The sequence below is a fragment of the Cnephaeus nilssonii genome, assembly GCF_951640355.1.
Source record: "Cnephaeus nilssonii genome assembly, chromosome: 15".
NCBI classification, from domain to species: Eukaryota; Metazoa; Chordata; class Mammalia; order Chiroptera; family Vespertilionidae; genus Cnephaeus; species Cnephaeus nilssonii.
This window is the reverse complement of record NC_137086.1, coordinates 60,413,722-60,433,864: the sequence shown is the minus strand read 5'-3', so window position 1 is coordinate 60,433,864 and position 20,143 is coordinate 60,413,722. Positions and strand designations below refer to the sequence as shown.

At 44.8% G+C, this 20,143-nt stretch overlaps 1 long non-coding RNA gene across 1 annotated transcript; it reads left to right on the top strand.

Annotated features, from left to right (window-relative positions):
* The first annotated feature begins 2,563 nt into the window (after window positions 1-2,563).
* On the top strand, window positions 2,564-14,199 carry LOC307112205. The gene is made up of 3 exons (XR_013814681.1): window positions 2,564-2,668; window positions 11,725-11,801; window positions 14,049-14,199. It is a non-coding gene; the product is annotated as an uncharacterized lncRNA (long non-coding RNA).
* The last annotated feature ends 5,944 nt before the right edge of the window (window positions 14,200-20,143 follow it).

The following is a 20,143-nucleotide window of genomic DNA, read 5'->3' as shown; positions in this document are numbered from 1 at the left end:
TTAGCATTTCTTGCATTGCTGGCTTAGTAGTGATAAACTCCCTTAGCATTTTTTTGTCTGTGAAGTTCCTTATTTTCCCTTCAATTTTGAATGATAACCTTGCTGGATAGAGTATTCTTTGATTCAGTCCCTTGGTTTGCATCACTTTGTAGACTTCCTTTCATTATTTTTTGGCCTGATGTGTTTCTGTTGAAAAATCATTTGATAATCTAATGGGAGTTCCCTTGTATGTAACTTTCTGATTATCTCTTGCAGCCTTTAAGATTCTCTCTTTGTCCTGAATATTTGCCATCGTAATTATGATGTGTCTTGGTGTGGGTCTTTTCGGGTTCATCCTGTTTGGGACTCTCTGAGCTTGTGTGACTTTTTTCTTTGCCACATCAGGAAAGTTTTCTGACATTATTTCTTCAAATAGTTCTTCTAAGCCTTGTTCTTCTTCCTGTAGTTCTGGCACCCCTATTATTCATATGTTGCTTCGTTTCATGTTGTCCCATAGCTCCCTTAGGCTCTCCTCCTGTCTTTTAATTTTTTTCTCCAATTGCAATTCAGTTTGGCTGTGTTTTGCTTCCCTGTCTTCTAGTTCACTAATTCGGTCCTCTGCTTCTCCTAGTCTACTGTTGAAACTTTCCATGGTGTTTTTTATTGCAGCTATATCACTCTTCATTTCTTCTTGATTCTTACATAAGTTGTTGATTTTTTCATCCATCTCTTCTTGACTCTTGCATTAGGTGTTAATTTTTTCTTCCATCCGATTTATGAACTCTATGACAATTATTCTGAATTCTTTTTCTGACATATTGCATGCCTCTGTTTCACTTAGCTGTTTTTCTGGTGTTTCCTCCTTTTCTTTCCTTTGGGGGTATCTTTGTTTACCCATTTTTGGTCTCACCGACTGATCTAGATGTCTAGATGTGCAGGGGCTACTCCTTGGGCGGCAGTAGCTTCTCTGGCTGCAATTGCTCCTTGGGCAGTTACAGTAGCAGCTGCTTCTCAGTTGGCAGTGGTTCCTCTGGTGGGTGCTGTTTGCAGCAGTCGTGCCTCCTCTGGCTGGTGGGGGAGGCTGCTTGTATAGCTGCTGTTCCTTGGATGGGGGTGGGCTGATTATGAGGTTGCTGTGGAGCTGGCTGCTCCCACAGCTGCTGCTCCTTGGACAGGGGCAGGCCACGTGAAGCTGCTGTTCTTAGGCCTGTGGCGGGTTGCTCGCGGGTCTGCTGCTCCTTGGACAGGAGCAGGCTGCTCACGTGTCTTCTGTTCACATGGTTGCAGTGCCCTAGGCTAAAGCGTTGGGCCAGTCAGAGAGGAACCTGCTTCCGAACTCACAGGAGCCTGCACCCTGGGCAGCTGGAGCCTCGTTGACCGTGGGATCACAGCCTAGGTAGTGTGTCCCTGGCAGGGGTGGCTGTAGAGTCCCAGGTGTTATCTGAGAGCACTCTGGTTGGAGTTGAGATTGGGAACCCAGTTACAGCAGTTCTCCTTTTCAAAAAGGCTAGGCCCCTTAGTACAAGCTGGCCTTCTAGTACTGTTTGCAATGGTAGCAGAAGCTGCCTAGTTAGGAGAGCCTGATTAGCCTGCCCCTGAAGGTCCTGTGGGATCTAACTGTGCATCACTCACTCACTTACACATACATACCCCACCTGACCACATGCTCCTCTTTTACTCCCTCACTCACTCATGCTGTTTCCCTCACTGCTGCATTCTTCCTGCCTCTGTAGTTGGGTCTGGGGTGTTGTTGACCCTTTCGTAGATGGAGTTTCCTCTCCAGGTGTCTGGTTATGTGGCTTGCTTTCAAGCCCCTTGGCCTGACTGGATAAAATTCACCTCAACAAGACACAACACGGAGGGAACTAAGCACAAATGTTCTCACGACACCAATAACCCCAATATAAGTGACCACCTGAGAAAAGAGAGATAGGGCAGAGAAAAGAGAGCACAAATGCTATGGAAGAGAGAGAAAAAGATAGTGGATAAAAGACAAAGGAATAAGAGGATTGGGACAGAATCTGTAGAGGCTGAGCTTAAATAGTGAAAATAAGATTAAGAATTAGATGAATATGAGGAGGACCTCAATTTAGTATTGAGGAAGTAGAAAGGGAATAAGTGGATGAGATGAAAGAGAATGAGAAGAAATAATAATAAATTTACCAAAATAATTGATTTCAAAAATGGTATAAAAATTAAAAATAGCAAATAAAAAATAGTGATGAAAAATAATGTGAACAGAAATAAAAAATAATAATAAAAAGCAACAAACCAAAACAGGAAAATAAAGAAGAAAAGAAGAAATAAAGGAAGAGAAAAAAAAGAAAGAAAAGAGGGATAATAACAATAAAAGTGAAAAAAAAAGTGGAGTGTCTTCCTTTGGCTGGCTTATGATTCCATTTGTATGTACTGTTCTGTTTATCAGTTTCACGTTGCTGGGGCTAAAGATTACTCTTTAGGCCCGTCCTATGTCCTCAGGGAGTATTCAGATTCCTTGTATTACTCAAGGTGTGGTCTGGGTGTGGCTATATTGTTTGCCTGGAGACTGGAGGGAGGGGCTATCTCTTAGGAGAAAATGGTGACTGGGGTTAGATGACTCAGCGCTAGACCTGCCACCACCTCCCCTGGATTGCTGCCTACTCTCCCCAGATTCCACAAGCCCACACGTTCTCCTGCACCTCAACAACGGGTAAGTGTCTGTATTCGAAAGGTCCCACGAACCAGGTTCAGTGGGGAAAGGCACAGGCGAGGAGGGACCGCATCCTCAGGAGCTCCTCTCTTGCCAGCACTGCGTGGTCTGGGAAGCCTTTCAGAGCTGCCTCTTAGCTCAGATCCAAAATCCAGACTCCAAGGTCCAAAATCCCCTACCTCCTGCAGTCCCGTGGTCCCTCTTTTTCTTTCTTTTTTTTTTTTTTTCCACAGACTGATGCTTTGCCTGTCCTCAGGGACACGGCCCGGCACCCTGTAGATTCCCCCTGCACCTCTGGCCAGAGTCTCAGCCGATTCTCCTGCCTAGAACCTTGATTTTACCTTTTTTCAGGGGCTTCTGCCCTTCCCAGATGCAAACTATCTCACCAGCTGCATCTCCTCGCCAAATTCGGGCTGAATTCCACTCGTTTCAGCTGCTCCCTCTACCCGCTCCAGGACAAGGCTAAGGACACATCCGTCTATTCCGCCACCATCTTTCCTCTCTAAACCTGTAGCTTATGTCTTTTGCCAGATTTTGGCATTTTTCAGCCATTGTTTTCTCTATTACGTTCTGGCTCTGAACTCTCCTTTCCTCTGGGACCTTGGAATAAATAAAATGCAGTCTCACCTTAAACACCAGGTAATATTCAGAAGGAGTTTGTACTCCAAGAGTCCAGATTGAGAATATATATTATTTTAGGGAGAGTTTAAATAAATTCATTTATATTAGGTATTGAAGGAAAGGGAACTTTCGTATGTGGGGAAACCACTGGGCTGCCCGTGAGATACTGCTAACTGCCTACCAGTAGGGTCTTGGAGGGCAGTGGGTTGAATTTGACCTAAGCTGACATGTTTGGGGTAATTTCTAATTACTTTTAGAGCTTATTTTTAGAAGTGCTATACTAAAATACATTTGTTGAAATTAAAAATTGATACTTGTTCCTTTGAAAGATGTCACTTTTATCATAACTTTACAGAATTTAAACTCATCTTTACAGTTTTGGCCCCTTTTGTGTTTCATTGTTTTATATATATTGTGGTGCTAAGTTCTGCAGTGGCATTTTAAAAGAGATAAGTTGCAGGAAGAATATAATGTACTAGAGGCATGGTGCAAGAAATTTGTGCACTAGGGGAGGGTGTCCCCTCAGCCCAGCCTGCACCCTCTCGCAGTCCAGGAGCCCTTGGGTGATGTCTGACTGCTGTGGAGCTCCCGCCACCACCTCTGCACTCACCAGCTGTGAGGCTGGCTTCTGGCTGAGTGGTGCTCCCCCTGTGGGAGCACACTGACCACCAGGGGGCAGCTCCTGCATTGAGCTTCTGCCCCATGATGGTCAGTGCACTTCATAGGAACCAGTCGTTCCACATTTTGGTCAATTTGCATATTAGCCTTTTATTATGTAGGATGAGCCTTGAGATCTTGAAGAAGATGGAAGGGTGTATCTGAGCTGTTGCCTTGTCTGTCTGAGGGGCAGGTGATGGACTACGCATGAAATGCTCTGACAGGTCATGTGTCTTAAAAGGTCATTTGTACCCAAAATTTCACTAACTTTTCTGATAAACCTAGCTCAGTTCAGATGTATCTCACTTCATGTAATTTATTACTAGTGCAAAGATCTGAGTCTGGGTTCATTTTATTAGTTCCTTTTCTGTTTTATAAATAAGTCCTGTAAAATTTGCTTTTGTTAATCATTTTTAAAGTGTTGTATGTACTTGATATTAAATGAAAAGAAATCACAGGGTTGCACAAAGAAAGAAGTGAAAGGCCCTTCTCTCCCTGCCCCAGACAGCATAGTCCCTGTTAACTGTTTGGAGCATGATAGTTTACTGGTGTTTCAGAGAGTTTCCTACATGTCTCAAATGGGAAAATCTCATTTCTGGTTCTGAGCATCATTCATGCAGTCAGAGCCACATAGCAGCCTGGAAAGCCCAAAACATGGACCTCTCTCCCCAAGTGAGTCATCTGCTGATTGAATGCAATGAAAGGTGAACTTCTCTTACCTGTCAAGTGATAGGCAATTAATTTCTAAGGAGAGAATGTAAAGTGTATTTCTGAAGTGACATGGTTATGTTTAGAAAATATGGGGTCAGATTTGAATCTTTAGATTATTTAATGTTCTTTGAAGATGTAGATTAAAATTATTCATGTTACTGACTCAGCAAAGTTATAATTCCTATGAATCATCTCATTCAACGCATTTTGGGGCTCAAGTCTAAGAAATCCTCTCTGATGAAAACAGAAAAATGACATGTAGGAGGTGGTTTTCAAAAGTGAAAGCTGTGCTTTCTTCAGATAAAATCAAGGTTGACGCCTAGGAGCCTGGGATATCACACCCAGGGTCTGCTAATACAGGAATGCAGGGACTGGAGTGAGACCGGGTGGTTTCAAACCCGAGTCATTACCACATGGCAGCAATGAAGACGAAGATGTCAGTGCTCTTTTGATAAGATTCGTTGTCTGTGGGTTATTTCACTTTATTTTTTCTTCCCTCACATTTTCTTTGCTTTAGTACTTACTTCCCTGCCACACTAGTTCCCATGTGTCCCTGCACCCTAAGAACCTTCATTAACTTCCTCTTCTGGCATCAGAAGACCTGAAAGAGAGGTTCAGTGAGAGGGCACTGGTGTGGCAGAGGCACCCACATGCTGTGTGCTGTGTGTGCACACGTGTCTGGAGTACAACTCCTGAAAGGCCTTGTGATGCTCTAAGCTCCCTCCTGCTGGTATTTTGGCACAACACTTCATAGTCCTGTTGGGGCGTGTCTGTGTATGTGAAGTGTTTGGAGTAGAGTTTTCTAATGTTTTCTCAGATATAGAAGTGAACTGGAAGGATAAGTATGTTGAATGAAATTAAGCATCTGTTAGGTACAAGGCACTTTTCCTAGGGATTGTGGGAACTTACATGATGTTAGGGAAGAAACCTATGCACTTATAATAACAATATCTCTATTTGTGGAGCTCTAACCATGTGCATTATCTCGTGGAATCCTAGAGCACCCTACAGGGTGGGTACTGTTAAAACTGTCTCAATGGCAGATGTAGCGGTTATGGGCCTCCTTTGCTGTGGAAGCACAGAGGAAGGAGAAATTAACTACAGGCTCAGGAAGGTTTTGTGAAAGGGGAACTAGACCTTGAAGGATGGGTGGATTTTATTGGTAGGAAAGAGGGATGTGGTTGTTCCAGGAGAGGGAGTAGAATGAGCAAAGGGAAATTCACAAGGCTCACATACCAATGTGTGTATGAAGTCTTTAATTTTAGCTCTGTTCACAAGGAGCTATGGCTAGTATAAAGAACTTATAAATGCAAATGACGTCCATCACACCTCTGGGCGCGTAGGTGTAGTACTTGTTTTACTTAGCCTCTCTAAGGAAAGGATAAGTGAACATAAAGTTATTTCCCCTTAACACAAAGTTTACATTTCATATCATTGATTCAGATGAGTCCAGTTCATCTGCTCTTTGTTTCCTTTAAGAGACCTTACTCTGATGCAAGGTCATGAAGTGTTTACAGGTGAGTGGAGCTGAAAACTCCCCTCGGTTTTAACTTTTATTGGTGACTTTAGATTCCTTATTGCTTCAGGTTACTGGCATCTTGCTGTGCTTGCTTGATGGTGATTGTTTCACTAGGTCCAATCCTTCATCTCCGGTTCTTGGAATACTATTTGACCTTAGAATGTCTTATATTCCCAATGTATGCCAGTTGAAAGATAAAGCTTTCTAATGTATCAGTTAAAAGAGAAGGTTTAAAAAAAAAGGCTTGTATTTACAAGTAAAATAATTGATATTTTTAGTATAATAGAATTTTAATCCTTGAGGAATAGGAATGGCAGTGGTTTCACTTTTACATATAGTGTGGCTTACTCAGTAGCATTTAAAATCAAATTATAGAAGATACTCAAGGTCACTAATCAAAGGGAAAATGCAAATAAGAACCACACAATATCACCTCCCATTGCCAGAATGGCTGTTATCAAAAAGACAAGAAGGGATAAGTGTTGTGAGGCAGTGGAGAAAAGGGAACCCTTGTGCACTGTTGGTAGAATTGTGAATTGGTGCAGCCACTATGGAAAACAGTATGGAAGATCCTCAAAAATTAAAAATAGAAATACGATATGACTGAGCAATTTCACTTATGGTTATATGAAGAAATCCAAAACACTAATTCAAAAGGATACATGTACCTCTGTTTATTGCAAGATCAGTTTCAATAGCACAGATGTGGAAGCAACCTAAGTGTCCACTGATAGAAAATTGGATGAAGAAGATGTGGTGCATATATTCAGTAGAGTATTATTCAGTCATAAGAAAGAATGAAGTCTTGACATTTGCAACAACATAGATGGTCTTCAGGGCATGCTGCTAAGTGAGCTAAGTTGGACAGAGAAAGACAAATACCATATTATCTCACTTATATGTGGAATTAAAAACAAAACAACCTCATAGATACAGAGGACAGATTAGTGGCTGCCACAGGTGATGGACGGCAAAAATGTATAAAAGTGTTGAAAAGATAAAAAGGAAAAACAACATGGTCATTACTGAGCAACACCAGAAAACCTTACTATTGGCTAGTGATTGGTGACAACAAGCAAGCAAAACAACAACAAAAACACCTTTTTTAAAAAAAAGAGAAACAAGCTCAAATCAGGATCAGCTACATGTATTCTGAAACTAAACAAAGACAGACCTTAGGTTCTAAAGGTTTTGGGCCAGGTAATGGACAATTTATACCCAGGGGTTTCCCTTTGTCCTAGAGGCAGAGGGCACTTACCCTTGTGAATGTGGGTTCTAATTAAAGAGACCTGGCCAAGCGGTGATTTTTTAAAGGGAATACCAGAAACTTGGATTAGCTTGACATCATGTGAATTATTGAGCCAGTGGGTGTGGGTCTGTGATAGTAGTTATATGTATCCATAGTCTAATAGCTGGAAAAGTGTGGTATGTATTGTGGGCCTCATGGCAACCCAGAGAGCCCACAGTTCTTACATGGATGGTTGTACACCGTCCTTTCATTTCTCTAAGGCAGATTCATCCGTCTGTGTAGTGTGGGCAGGACAGGAGGAGAGCAGGTCCCCTGAGTGGGTCCCAGTGGCCTCTGTCAGTTGACAGTTGGACAAAGTTCTGAGCAGGAAAGACCCTTGAAAAGTTGAACTTGCTCCTTTCTCTGTTTCTCTGTCAGGGACACAGGCTTCCTGAGCTCAGGTGCTGTGGGTGGGATTTGAGCTCATCCCATCACCTGTGTCACTCAGGAGACTCAAGCACCAGCTGCCACCTCATCAGTCAGGTGCAGGGATTTTCAGGAGCAATTTAACTGGGTGGGGTTTGTGCATCATTGTGAGCTCTGCAAGTACACAGGGACTCTGCTGTGCTTCCGTTTATGTCTTCTGAGGAGTGCTGTAGTCTACAGTGAGCACAAACACTGTTCCTTTAAGAGGACCTGGTCTGTGCTTATAAATTGGGCTGCTTCGGACTGTCTCATCTAGGTTTTTATTTCCTACTCAGCTCGTGAAAGAGGAGAATTAAGCTGTGGCTGTTTCTGAAACATTTTGATTCCGATGGGATTCCTAATCCCGCAAAGTAAGTTGGCGATATATTCCTTCCAAGTGGGTAACTTTATAGAAATTAAGTCTTTAGGATCTAGATACCTCAGGTTTTCAAAATGTATGTTCTGTTGGCATTTCAATAACTTGTGGGGAGAGGGCTTTGGTTGTTGATTTTCTGCTCCTTTAAGGAGTATATGAAAGCAGCATGTACAGTCTCATGCTAGGGAGGGAAGTGACACATAGAAAAGGGATTTTGAGAGATGTTTGCACCACTGTCCACTGAGAATGTTCTTCAGTGATGTCCTGTGGGATTAGCATTTGTCACGATGCTGAACCAGCCCAGTTCCCTCCAATGAGAGGGAAAGGTGAGTCCTGGTCCCGGGTCCTCTGTGACCCTGCCCTTCCTCTATAGGTGGGACAGGGTCATAGGCGTGGCAGCCACTGTAAGCACATTTAAAACCTAAGACTGAAAGGCACACTAGTACCAAGTATTTACAATATGTACCTAACAGAAAGTTACTATCTTTGATATAAAAAGAGCCCTTAAAATTTAAAAGACAATCTAAATTCTAAAATGGGCACACACACAGAAATCATACTTTAAAATGGGAACACACACAGAAATCTAAGTCTAGGATATAAACTTGAAATCCACAGAGAGATACAGTTGGGCTATCAGGAAGAGGATGATGAAGATCCCTGGTTTACAAAAAATTCAGGACTGTAGTCCCCCTGTGTCTGTGTAACTCAATCTCCAAGTCGCAGAATCCCCCAATTTTAAAATGGGGGATTATCATATGTTCTAACCCCAAAGGTTTAACTCAGGTCATGCCCCCCTCCCTCCAACATCTGTGCTGACACCAACAGTTGACAGGACCTCCAACTACATAAACCAACCCACGCATGCGCACAATCACAGCTCTGGGTGGACCAAATTGGAATCACAGTATACATACTACCCTGCTACCAGCTCTTTTCTTACAATAATGCACATTGGAAAAGTTCTGACTGCACTAGTCCTCTAACGTCATGGGCAGAAGGGTGGGGCACTTGGTATGTCCATCTCCCCTGCCCCCAATACATATCCAGGCCAAGGCTTCTTAGGATTTGGTGGTTTTAATAATAATGTTCAGGGGTTTTGTTGTTCTTAGTAGGAGGGAAAGATGTATATTCAATCTTTCGTAAAGCGAAGTCACAGCTTCTTTTTAAAAAATGAGTCTTAGAGAGAGGAAGGGAGAGAAAAACATTGATGTGAGAGAGAAACAATAATGGTTTCCTCCCGCACGCATCTGACCAGGAATAAACTTGCAACCTAGATATGTGCCCTGATCAGGAAAAAAACACACAGGCTAGCTGTATGCCGAGACTGGGAAGCAAATCCACAGCCCAGCTGTATGCCCTGACTGGGAAGGGAACCCACAGCCCAGCTGTATGCCCTGACTGGGAAGGGAACCCACAGCCCAGCTGTATGCCCTGGCTGGGAAGGGAACCCACAGCCCAGCTGTATGCCCTGACTGGGAAGGGAACCCACAGCCCAGCTGTATGCCCTGACTGGGAAGGGAACCCACAGCCCAGCTGTATGCCCTGACTGGGAAGGGAACCCACAGCCCAGCTGTATGCCCTGGCTGGGAAGGGAACCCACAGCCCAGCTGTATGCCCTGACTGGGAAGGGAACCCACAGCCCAGCTGTATGCCCTGACTGGGAAGGGAACCCACAGCCCAGCTGTATGCCCTGACTGGGAAGGGAACCCACAGCCCAGCTGTATGCCCTGACTGGGAAGGGAACCCACAGCCCAGCTGTATGCCCTGGCTGGGAAGGGAACACACAGCCCAGCTGTATGCCCTGGCTGGGAAGGGAACCCACAGCCCAGCTGTATGCCCTGACTGGGAAGGGAACCCACAGCCCAGCTGTATGCCCTGACTGGGAAGGGAACCCACAGCCCAGCTGTATGCCCTGGCTGGGAAGGGAACACACAGCCCAGCTGTATGCCCTGACTGGGAAGGGAACACACAGCCCAGCTGTATGCCCTGGCTGGGAAGGGAACCCACAGCCCAGCTGTATGCCCTGACTGGGAAGGGAACCCACAGCCCAGCTGTATGCCCTGACTGGGAAGGGAACCCACAGCCCAGCTGTATGCCCTGGCTGGGAAGGGAACACACAGCCCAGCTGTATGCCCTGACTGGGAAGGGAACCCACAGCCCAGCTGTATGCCCTGGCTGGGAAGGGAACCCACAGCCCAGCTGTATGCCCTGGCTGGGAAGGGAACCCACAGCCCAGCTGTATGCCCTGGCTGGGAAGGGAACCCACAGCCCAGCTGTATGCCCTGGCTGGGAAGCTAACTCAAAATCTTTTGGTGTATGGGAAGATGCTTCAATTAACTTAGCAACTGGGCCAGGGTAGTCATAGCTATTTTGTTTTAGTGAGGTGAAGACCTGTGTATTGATACAGAAACACTTGCAATGTATCCTATCTAATAAAGAGGGAATATGCAAATTAACCCTCAGGAGTTGGCTGCCTTAGACCAGGCCAGTAGGGGGGGGTTAGTGAGGAATAACCAAAAGACTGAACAAGCAGGTTGCGTGGGGCAACCAGGCTGGCGGGAGGCCATGAGGGGTGACCAGGCCGGCAGGAAGGGGAAGTTAGGTGTGACCAGGCAGGCAGGCAGGTGAGTGATTAGGAGCCTGTGGTCCAGGATTGCAAGAGGGATGTCCGACTGGCAGTCGGATATCCCCCAAGGGGTTCCGGATTGGAGAGAGGGTGCAGGCTAGGCTGAGGGGGAACCCCCCCCCCGCCCCCGTGCATGAATTTTGTGCACCGAGCCTCTAGTATTATTATTTGAAAAAGGGAAGTAGAGGATAGGATGCATACTGTGACTCCACTTTGATCCATGAAGAGCTGTGTTTGTGCACCTTCATGGGTGGGTTTATGTGAACTGTTTCCAAGGCTGCCCCTAGAGCAGGAGTGGGGAGTGGTGCAGCAAGAGTAAAGAGGCCTTTTACCTCCTGCTTCTACGTTTGGCAGTCTGCAACTTTAAAAGAAAAGTCTTCAGTTTGGGATTCACTGTGGAATGTATTTGTTTGCATTTGCATAGAATAAGAGGGCAAGGGACTACCAAACTAGAGGGAAGGCGGTGGCTGTCACTTTTTCCTTATTATTTCTAGGCCATTGACACTTTTTACTACAATCTGCATGTTACTTTTATATTTTAAAAATAATAAAGTCATAATGGCTTTATTTCAAATGATGACTTGAAACAATTTAAAAAATAATTTTCAAATAAGTCACTAGAGGCAAAATACTTTAATGACATCAGTAATCTTTCTCACATTATTGTGGGAAAATGTGTTTCTGCAGTTCATAGGTAAGAAAGAAAGAGACTTATTTCCTGACCTGATGCCCCGCAGAAGGGTCAGCTTCCATTCTCACTCATCAATGACACAAAGATATCTGTGCTGAAAAGGGATTGACTCAGGATGCCCACCACAGGTCTCAGTCACAGCATACCCTTCTTTTGTAGGACTTACAAGCTCCTCCTGAGCGGTGGCACCCCTTATGAAAAAGGTGTGGAAGTGGGCCCTTCGGCATCCAGAAGAGGTACAGCTCTCACGGGGCACCTTCCTTCCCTGCCTTAGAGATCAAGCAAACGGGAGGCATCTGAGAAGATAGCTACGCTCTAACACAAATAGGAAATTCATGTTTTAAAAATGTATTGTCCCATGCTAACATCTTGGTCACTTCATCTGAGTGCTTCTTTCCTTGCTAACACACCTGAAACTCTACTGTGGGAAATGAGGAAGTGGGAGGAGCCTGCATTTGCTCCTTCTCATTGAACACTCGGCTAAACTCATAAACAGGCTAAGCCAGAGAGTGTCTATCCCTCGTCCAAGGGTGTAGACATGTGCAGTTGTGTTGTATATGCCAGATTGCCCTCCAGCAATATCGAGCACCTTCCACCATGTTCCCTGGCCAGGCACTGTGCTAGGCAATGAGCATGGAGAGTCAGACACGGCTGGTCCTTGCCTCGTGCAGCTCACAGCCTGACAGCATTGGAACTCCCCCTTCGCTCCTGAGGCCTCCCCCACTGCTGCCGCCATGGCTGTGCCAGTCCCTCTTCTTGGGACAGAGAGGAGTTTGGGGTCTGGCATGCAGGTGGTTGGACCTAAGGTCAGAAATGCTTTTTTGAAAATTCTTTAGGGTACTTATTTATTTTTAAATATGTTTTTTAATGTGTTTTTATTGATTTGAGAGAGAGAGGAAGGGAGAAACATTGATGAGAGAGAAACATCCATCGACTGCTGCCTGCACGCCTCCTGCTGGGGATGTAGCCTGAAACTCCATCATGAGCCCTGTTGGTGCAAGGGTCCATGCTTTATCCACTAAGCCAAAAAAAAAAAAAAAAACCCACACAATATTTTTTTCATTGATTTCAGAGAAAGGAGGGAAGAGGAGGGAGAGAGAGAGAGATCAGTGATGAGAGAGAAACATCACCCTGCACACCCCCTACTGGGGATCAAGCCCGCAACCCAGGCATGTGCCCTGACTGGGAATGGAACCATGACCTCCTGGTTCATGGGTTGGCCCTCAAACCCTGAGCCACACTGGCCAGGCTAGATATGCTTTTTAAACTTCCCCAGCTCTCGCTCTTTTTTTTTTTTTTTTTTTTTGTAATCTGGCAACAATGATGCAGCTGCCAGGGACAGCATTGGTGCTGAAAAGACTTTGTTATGCTATAGCAAAATACCTTGTTTCTTAATTAAAATGAAAATACTTGGTTGTGTAAGCTCACTGTCTGAGCACTTAAAGTTGTGACATTTATTAACTTTTTTAAGCACATGGCAGATGATGATGAGGAGGAGGCAGCCGCAGCTTCTAGTAACACTGAGGTTAGCATTACAAATGAAAGTTAATTTTCTAAAGTAAAACTTTTCTAGATGTAATTTATTTACAGGATATTTTTCCTTACATGATATTCTTCTACCATCCCCCCTTTTTTGGTTTAAATATTAGGAGGCTTTTGGAACTTTTATGTTGTAATCTTGATAGCTTTTAAATTTTACTTTTTTGCACTAAAAACTGACTGCTTTAGGTTCATTATATGTTATGCAATTTTACCATTAGATGAACTACCAATAAAAATTTTAGTTAACACTTTAGGAATAGCTTTTTTGTTCAGTACAATTGATTTTTCTAGAATATTTGCTTATTTTGATTGGCCAATTTAAATTAGTCTGAAAACTTGACTACTATTTTACTGTCAAATTTAATACTCTAACAACCATCTTATTTTACCCTGTAAATATTAGTGGAGAGGATTGTTTGCCTTTTTGAGTAGGCCCTGAGCATTCCTGGTGCTAGGCTGGATTTAGATATCAAAGACCCCAGTTCCCCGCATCATGGGTGCAAGACATCTCCATCAAGTCTTGTTGCAGTGACAGGGCATCTGCTGTTGGCCAAGTCTCTGTTACCTGGGTCCCAATTTGAGCTGGGCATGGGAAGCTAAGCAGCCATGGGGGCAGGAGACCTCCCTCAGCAGGGGTGAGGGTTCAGGCCCCTGCAAACTTGGGGGGGGTTGAAGGTCTGTGCCCCACCTCTGTTGATCCCCAAGTTCTCTCCTGATGGCCCCTTTGCCACTGTGCCTGTCTTAGGTTGTTCCTTCCCTGAGGAATCTTACTCGTTTCTGGCTAACCAGCCATCCTCTGGGGCCAAGCAGGGTGATGTGAGGTTCAGTTCTGTCTCCTTGGTCGCGTATGCCCCCATGGCCTCCATGCCCAGCACCTGCCTTGGGATCCCCTCGCCTGCTGGCAGGGTCCCAGCACTGATCACATATCTTATGGAACCCAGGTTTCTTCTCCAAGGAGGCCCAGCTCACCCCACTGGGTGAGAGACAGATCCATGGTACCAGCCATCACGAGGCTTCAACCTTGGCATGAACAGAAGCTCAGGCAGCAGCTGTGGACAATTGGATTGTGAGGAGAGGGTCCCTCTTGGCCAAAAGGGCAAGCTGTATGGTAAGATTACCTGGGGCAAATGGGGAAGTATTTTGGACTTATGTTCCTGACTCTTCATGGGTAAGAGATCCCCCTCCTAATGTAGTCACCAATAATACCAAATACCTGGGTCATCCAGGAGGACCATGGGTGGGGCAAGGAAGTACAATTACAGAGGGGACTCCACCCAGCTTCCATTTTGTATGACACCAAATCAAACCATTGCTCCTTTGTATGTAAAATAAAAGAGAGGTTTTTGGCTTGTGTGGATACCAAAGAAAAGGACTACCACCACTTGCTCCTGGGAGAGGTATAGAAAATGTAGCTAAGACCTTGTCTATACAAAAAGAAACTGGCAGACAGTTTGAAATGGAATTGCCATGGCCTAGAGCAAAGAATATCCTTACATGATATTGTTCTACAATGCCATTATACTTTTTCCCAGATTTGTGTTACCCCCATTACCTATAATAGTACCTCGCACCCTTGGGGATCAATAAAAAATCATCTTCTTGGTGCTTGGAGACAAAGGTAACACATCTCTAGATATTTTAGAATTACAACAGCATAATATACAATTATCCCAAACAAACTTACAAACTAATTCTTTGAATGTCTGGCAGCAATTTAAAAAGGACATGAAAGGGTTTAATCCCTTCCACTGTGTAGAGGGCCCCATGGGAAGGCACCTGAGCATTCTAAACACTGAGGTTTTTGAACAGAGGGTTAAGAGACATGTGACACTTGTGCGGCTCCTGCCTATCTGGGAGCTCCGGTCACTCTGCTCCCTGCTTCCCCTGCTTGGTCACCTTTTGTCGTTTATTTTTTCTCATTAACTCATCTACCAAAGATCAGTAGGGAAATGAATAGTAATAAAGTTCAGATTAGCTTACTCTTCTACTTACTAGTTCGCACAAAAGATAGATTTGGTCAGAAATAGTGTAGAGAACATCTAAGTGGGCTTACCAATCCATGAGCCTATCTTCAGAGAACTTTTTTTTCTTTTATAATTCTTATTGAGGATAGTTTTCTCATTGATTTTTAGAAAGCGTGGAATGGAGGGAAGGAAGGAGGGGGAGAGAGAGACAAAGAGAAACATTGATTTGAGAGAGACACATTGATTGGTTGCCTCCCATACATGCCCCAACCAGGGCCTGGATTGAACCTGCAATCCAGGTATGTGCCCATGACCTTGGGTGAGTAGGCCGACACTGAGCACACGGGCCAGGGCAGATAACTTTTATATACAGTTTATTCATATATATATATATATATATCATCCATTTCAGACAGAAAGGGAGATGGAAAGAGAGATAGATAGAAACATAAATGATGAGAGAGAATCGCTGATCAGCTGCCTTCTGCATGCCCCCTACTGGGGATCAAACCTGCTATCCAGGCATGTGCCCTTGACCAGAATCAAATCCGGGACCCTTCAGTCTATGGCCGACGCTCTTCCCACTAAGCCAAACTGGCTAGGGCCAGATAACTTTTTAATGTTAAGTTTGTTGAGGTATAATTTAGTCTACTCATTTTAATGTACAATTCTTTGAGTTTTGACAAATGTTTACAGTCATGTAACTATCAGCACAGTCAAGATAGAGAATGTGTCCATCACCCTGAACAGCACCTCTGCCTCTTTGTCTTTGTCATCAATGCCCCAGCCCAGCCTCAGCCCCAGGCAATCACTCCTGTTTTCTTTCCCAACAGTTTTGCCTTTTCCATAATGTCTTATAATCAGATCATGCAGTGTGTGGCCTTGTGAGTCAAGCCTTCACTTAGCCTAATGCTTCCAAGATTCATCCATGCCCATACACGCATTAGAAGTTTGTTCTTTTTCATTCTGAACAGTACAGGCACACCCTGGGGATACTGTGGGCTCGGTTTTTCTGTGTAGAAAATAATGTGTATACCTTAATTTAAAGTAGGCACCTGGCTGGTGTGGCTCAGTTGGTTGGGTGTCATCCCAGGCACCAAAAGGTTGCTGGTTCAATTCCCATTCAGAGCACTTGCCTGGGTTTTAGGCTTGATCCTCGGCAGGAGGCGTGATGTTCTGTTCTCAAACCAATGTTTCTCTCTCCCTTTCCCTTCCTTGCTCTCTAAAATTCAATAAAAATATTAATTTAAAAATGCTTACCATTATATGAGCCTATTGGAAAAGTGGCCAATATACTTTCTCAGTGCAGGGTTTCCACAAATCTTCAATTTGTTAAAAATTCAGTATCTGCAATGCGCAATGAAGTGAGGTGGGCCCGTATTCCATTGGCTGGATGTACCTTAGAGTGTTTACCCATACATTAGTTGATGGACATCTGGGTTATTTCTAAGTTTGGGCAATTATGGATAAAACTGTGCTGAATATTTGCGGATGAGTTTTTTTAATGTGGACATATATTTGTATTTCTCATGGGTATAGGCAACTGGGAGTGGGATTGTTGGGGCATTGGGGCATCTGGTGTTTGTTTTTACGAAGTTACCAAGCTGTTTTCCAAAATGACTGCATCATTTTACACTCTCACCAGTAGATATGAGTGTTCCAGTTATTCTTGACAACACTTGGTATTCTCCGGGGTTTTGGTTTTTGATTTGCATTTTCTGCAGGGAGCCTTTACCCTAGGAGAATCCAGGTCTATCCATTTCTAACTCAGGAACCTCTTGGACAAGTGATAGAACTGTCTCTCTTGGGGTCTCAATGTCTATATCTTTAAAACGGGCACAGCAGAAATATAACCCCATCAGCTGTAATGAAATTTACTGAGAAAAAACACATAAGACACTTAGCTACTATTTATAGTGCATGGCACACATTAACACACCGAAAGTGTAAGCTCTAAGAATTGACTGCTGTTATAATTATATCCTATATAATAAAGAGATACTATGCTAATTAGACCGAACAGCAGAACAACCATCCAGACGACCTTCCGGACGAAGCTGAGGCTGCAAGGGCCGGCCGAGGCTGTGAGGAGCTGTGAGGGCCGGCAGGGGCTGTGAGGGCCAAGCCCCTTGCACAAATTTCGTGCATCGTGTCTCTAGATAAATGCAAATGTAATGCCAGGTAGATGGTGCAGCGTGTCATAGCATTCATCTAAGTGAAGATGTGTGAGGTAGCTGGTAAGACCAGGGGGCGTTTGAAATGGGGTTTGAAGGATTGGAGATGTGCCCTGTGAAGATGTCAGGAAAAGGGCCTTTCCACAGAGGCGCACGGTGGACGGGTGGAGGGGGCACACAGCACGGGGACATGACTGGGACACCCCCTGACTGTCCCAGCAGGACCTGCTCGCTGTTGCAGATTGTCCAGAGTAGGGTGCCCTGGCTGGCATGGCTCAGTTGGTTGAGCATGATCCTGTGTACCAAAACGGCACCAGTTCAAATTTGGTCAGGGCACATGCCCGGGTTGCAGACTCCATCCCCAGTAAGGGGAGGGCTTGTAGATCCATTGATGTTTCTCTATCTCTCTTTCTCTCCCTTCCTCTTTCTCTAAAATCAATAAAAAACATATTTTTTTAAAAAATTACAATTAGAAAAAGAAGAAGCAGGGTAATAATGAATGACAACTTGGCCTACCTCTCTGAGTGGTTGCTTTTCTCATTCTAGACCATGCTCTGAGTTGAACTTGACCTTGTTCTTAATCTCCAATACTGAAATGTGTCTTATAATTATAGTATTAACAGTTAAATCTTTCAATTGTCCTTAATAATGTGTTCATGGGTATTATTCATTCTCTTGGCTTTTTCCACGTTGGATGTTTATAGAGCCTGTACATTCCCTTTTTTGGCCAATCTTTCCTTGAAAAATTGTTCTTTTTCAAAATTAGAAAAAGAAAAAAAAAAGCACAGTATCAGTCTTTGTACCAGAAAAGCCAAGGTCCTGTTTGGCTTCATTCCTCCTCCTTCTCCCCCTCTTCTTCCTCTCACTATCCTCTGATGCACCTCCCGGAGCCCAGAGCTCTCCTGAGCGTCTTTCAGCACAGCTCTCAATAGCGTTTCTTTGGCCCGGGGACTGGTTTGCAGATACTTCTAACTAGAGATCCAAGTTGGCTGGGTGTGCAGAGGTCAGGTAGGCAGGCCTTCTTCCAAAGCAGGGACGTTTCTGTGTGCTGGGCTTGTAAAGCAGGCTCCTGAGTCCTTGCCCCCAGACCTCAGAAATCCAGGCACCTGCTTGAATACTACACACAGTAGGCACCTAAAAATGGTTGTTAAAGAATTTCGAGGTAGAGATCTCGTGCTGGTGTAGAAGTGTCATCCAGGAGCTGTGCTCTGCCTCCTGCTGTCCTTCACGCTGCCCCTCCCCCCCACACACACACACACACACCTCCCACCTTGTCTTGTCCTGGTGTCCACACTTCTCTCCTCCTAGAACCCACACAGAGACTTGAGTGCTGCCTTGAAATTGCCACTCCACTTTGCATGGTCCAGAAACATACACTCCTGATAGTATTGAATGTGGGTCAGGGCACGCAGCTGGTGCAGGCTGGCTCTCACAGAAACCAGGCCTGGGGCGCAGTGGACCCAGAGGACCTGGGGTGGCTGCCCGGCTGCGGGCTGTGCTGTGAGGGCTGTGCTGTGGGCTCCAGGTGGAAGGCTGGGCACCAGCATGAGTGCTTTTGGACATCAGTGCTCTGAGCCCATGTGACTTGGAGGTGGAGACTAAGGCAGGACTGATCATCTGTCTCAATCCCCTCTCCCCTGACCCACCACCTCCAGTGACTAGAGAAGAAAGCAAATAAGGATCATATAAATCAGGCCTCCTTCTCCTCTCCTTCTTAGGTGCCTCCACCTCTGTCCCCACCTCCCTTGCTTATAAATTTCATCTTGCTTTAGCCAGACTTCACTCTTAATGGAGAAAGGACAGGCAACAGTGGTGTCAGATCCATGGGTGGGTAGCTCAGTTGAGTCTGCATTAGTGCCCATTTTCACCTGGCATTCCTGCTAATTGTCTTCCCACTGCCCTCTCTCCAATCTGCAGGAATACTCTGAGTACCTTGAATGTGTGAGTACCTTGGATGAGTGAGTATCTTGGATATGTATCTTTGAATGTGTGAGTAACTTGGATGTGTGAGTACCCTGAGTGTGTGAGTACCATGGGTGTGTGAGTACCTTTTATATGTGAATACGCTTGGATGTGTGAATACCTTGGATGTGAGTACCTTGGATGAGTGAGTACCTTGGATGAGTGAGTACCTTAGATGTGTGAGTACTTTGGATGTGTGAATACCCTTGGATGTGTGAGTACCTTGGATGTAAGTACCTTGGATGAGTGAGTACCTTGGATGAGTGAGAACCTTGGATGAGTGAGTACCTTGGATGTGAGAGTACCTTGGAAGTGTGAATACCCTTGAATGTGTGAGTACCTTGGATGTGAGTTACTTGGATGAGTGAGTACCTTGGATGAGTGAGTACCTTAGATGTGTGAGTACCTTGGATGTGTGAGTACCTTGGGTGTCAGGAGACTTGTGAAGATGCAGTGAATCAGTGTAGATTCGCCTCCTTTACCAAATATACAGCAGCAGAATTCTGCCCATGGGTCTCGATTTGTGGAGGCAGTGTGGTCATTGTGACCCTGTCAGCATGAGATGAAGGAGGGAGCAAATGGAATCTTCAGTTTCATCAAGACTTGCCTCTAATTTTGGAGCTGTTCCAAAAGGATTAAAATTGATAGAATTTGTCCAGCAGCCCCCGATGAGGGAAAGCCCAGAATTTAGACTCACTCTGCCAGTGCCTGAGTTCAGAAGCAGAAACTCTGATCTGTACAAGTAGGCACATGGGTGTGTCTATATTTGCTGTAAATTTATTTTCCTTTACCTTTTTATGCATGTCACCTTTTTCTTTTTTGCTTCCATTGTATTGTTGCTAAAAATAAGTGAGGCAGTAGTGTTGCTTCCCTGGGGCCTATTATCGTGCTCGTGTACTTCTGCCACCAGGTTTGTGAGCCTATTTTTACTTCTTC